Raw genomic sequence first — 2,987 nt, 5'->3', positions numbered from 1 at the left:
TCCCAACACTTCAGGTTCGCAATCGGTTCCTCTTGGATCCAAAAGGACAGGTGGAGCCCTCCTCCTCCTCCTCCTCCTCCTCCTCGTCCTCCTCCACCCTGTCTGTGTGTCTGTGTCTCTGTGTGTTTGTGTGTGTGTGTGTGTGTGTGTCTCTGTGTGTGTGTGTGTCTGTGTCTCTGTGTGTGTGTGTGTGTGTGTGTGTGTGTGTCTCTGTGTGTGTGTGTGTGTGTGTGTGTGCATGTGTGTGTCTCTCTGTGTGTGTGTGTGTGTGTGTGTGTGTGTGTGTGTGTCTGTGTGTGTCTGTGTGTGTGTCTGTGTCTCTGTGTGTGTGTGTGTGTGTGTGTGTCTGTGTCTCTCTCTGTGTGTGTGTGTGTCTGTGTGTGTGTGTGTGTGTGTCTCTCTGTGTATGTGTGTGTCTGTGTGTGTGTGTGTGTGTCTCTGTCTGTCTGTCTGTCTGTGTGTGTGTGTGTGTGTGTCTCTGTCTGTGTGTGTGTGTGTGCACTCATTGCCACCCCAGATAGCAGACATGATTAATGAGCCTGGAAGAGGATCCTCTCAGTCAGACCCCCCTGTCCAGAACCACACAAGGCGTTCTGTGTGTGTGTGTGTGTGTGTGTGTGTCCTCAGCTCTGCCTCTCTGGGCAGCAAACCAACACATTCTCTCTCTCTCTCTGTCTCTCTCTCTCTCTCTCTCTCTCTCTCTCTCTCCCCCTCTCTCCCTCTCCGTCTGCCTTTCTACTGAAAACAGTCATTATCAAAATCAGCGGCCAACAGAACCGCCCACCCTCCCCTAGAGAGCGGGGGCCCAGATCCAAGGGAACCAGACCAAGGCCCTGTGTTAGTCCCTAGAACACATGATGGAGTCATCCTTCCACCCGTATGGCGCGCTCAGGCCGCGTCAGGGGGTCGTGAGCGGTCATGAGGAGCTTACAGGAAGTGTTCTGTGACGGGGAAGGGAGGGAGTGACCCCTGTGTGACTGAAGCCGACGTGACTGAAGATAATTAGCGTCTTGTTTGCTGTTCCCTCTCTCCTCTCCCGGCGACACACAGGCTGTGTTATTATTCACTCTGTAAACCTAATGGGAACACAAGTCCTACAACACGACCCCCTAGTTATCTTCCCCCTCTCTTCCCCCCTCTGCTTTCTCTCTTTCGGTTCTCTCTCTCTCTCTCTCTCTCTCTCTCTCTGTGAATGAACAAAGTGCGTAAACAACTTAATTTGTGTGGCAACAGGAAAACAGCGGATAATTGAAGCTAGCGCTCTCTTTCACCTGTCATTGTGTCTTTGTGATAGCAGGGGCTTTGAATCTCAAATTAAAGTAGAAAACAAACCGACTTCGCCACGTAACGACGAGCCGAACAAGAGGAAAGAAAGGAGGGATTGAGGGATATCCAGATGGAGGGTGTGTGTGTGTGTGTGTGTGTGTGTGTTTGTGTGTTTGCGTCTGTGTCTGTGTCTGTGTCTGTGTCTGTGTCGTGAGTGTGTGTGTGTGTGGGGAGGCCCTCCCTGTGGTTTTAATCAGAGTGTTCAGGCAGTCATGTAGGTTATTGTTGCTGTGGGTTGGGCTGTTATTGAATTGGATCAGTCAGGTAATGGATGTGTTGTCACAGAAGGAGCCGCAGCCACTAAATGATCTGGCGGAGCGCGGAGACACAGAGACCCCAGCACGACAAACACTTCCTGCTTCTTGGTGGGCCCGACTCTGACGCCCACCCCGTTGAAGAAGTTTAAATGTCAAAACTTTGAAAGTTAAGTGGTACGGCTTAACGTCAGGCTTAGGGATTAGGGTTTAGGGTTTAGGGAGGGTTTAGGGTTTAGGGCAGGGGTCACCAACTACATTTGTCCAAGGGCCAGAATTTTTCTAAGCATACACTGTGGGGGGCCGACTTATATAGATTTATTTTATGTAGGCATAATTAGCATATTATTGGTTAATATTTTCACTTTCTTTCAAAATGTATGTTATTAATGGCTTATTATCAGTGTTAACAGACTCCTGACACCTATACTGCAGCCAGCCACCAGGGGGCGATCAAGATATTTTGGCTTCACTTCATTGTAATCATTTTCAGTTATCAATCATGCAAAGTGTCACTCTCAAAGAACCTGAAGCGTAAAATTCACGTGGAAAACTGGAGCTTTAATGAGTGTGATAGCTATCATGTCTGTCAAAATTATCAAATTAGCCATCGTCCTGGCATGATTGGGTGTTGGTTTCAACGCACCTGTTGTTTGTTCTTCATCCGTTTGCAACAAGAAACTCTGGACCTTTTCATGAATTGAAGTGGTCTTAAAATCCAAAGTCCAAATAAAAGTAACAAAAGAAAGTAATATATGTTGGTGTGGTGTGGTACGCGTGTGTCAATGTTTGTTTGTATGTGTGTCTCTTCTGTCGGGCCTATCCCCGATCCGAATTCAATAGCAAAGTTTAACAAACAAAGGTATCAAACAAAACTTGTATAAAACAAAACTTGTAGTGCCCCGTGTAGAGGTCTAAGCACTAACCACTAGTGCAAGCTGCCCACCGGGGACTGGGATCGAATCCCAGCTCGCCAGATCCGGATATGGCCGAGGCACACACAGGGAGCGGCATATTGAGCGGCCGCTCCCGAGGGCGGTATAGGAATAGTTCCGGACAAGGATCCGTCGCGCAACAGCGCCCCCGGGGTGCCGGAATAACGGTGCTGGGCTCGAGGAGCCAGTCAGCTAGTCTGCCTGGCGATCTCCTCTGGGGCTGCCGGCCACGGGGTCGTGCGGCGGATCCTACGCAATAGGCAGGGGATAATTGGATGCTAGGTTGGGTTCAATTGGCTACCAAATTGGGTGAAAAAAAAAAAAAAAACTTGTAACAAACAAAACAACAACTCGTTTCTAATGTGGTGGTGGTGGTTTATCGTGATGGTTGAAAAACTGTGTCGCACCCTCACGTGTCAGGACTCATCAAAACTCAAGCAAGGAGTAATCACTTCCTTATATCCATACTGGT

The sequence above is a fragment of the Nansenia antarctica genome (genome assembly GCF_963989245.1).
Source record: "Nansenia antarctica genome assembly, chromosome: 3".
NCBI lineage: Eukaryota > Metazoa > Chordata > Actinopteri > Argentiniformes > Microstomatidae > Nansenia > Nansenia antarctica.
The sequence above is the reverse complement of the archived record's forward strand: the minus strand, read 5'-3'. Positions refer to the sequence as shown.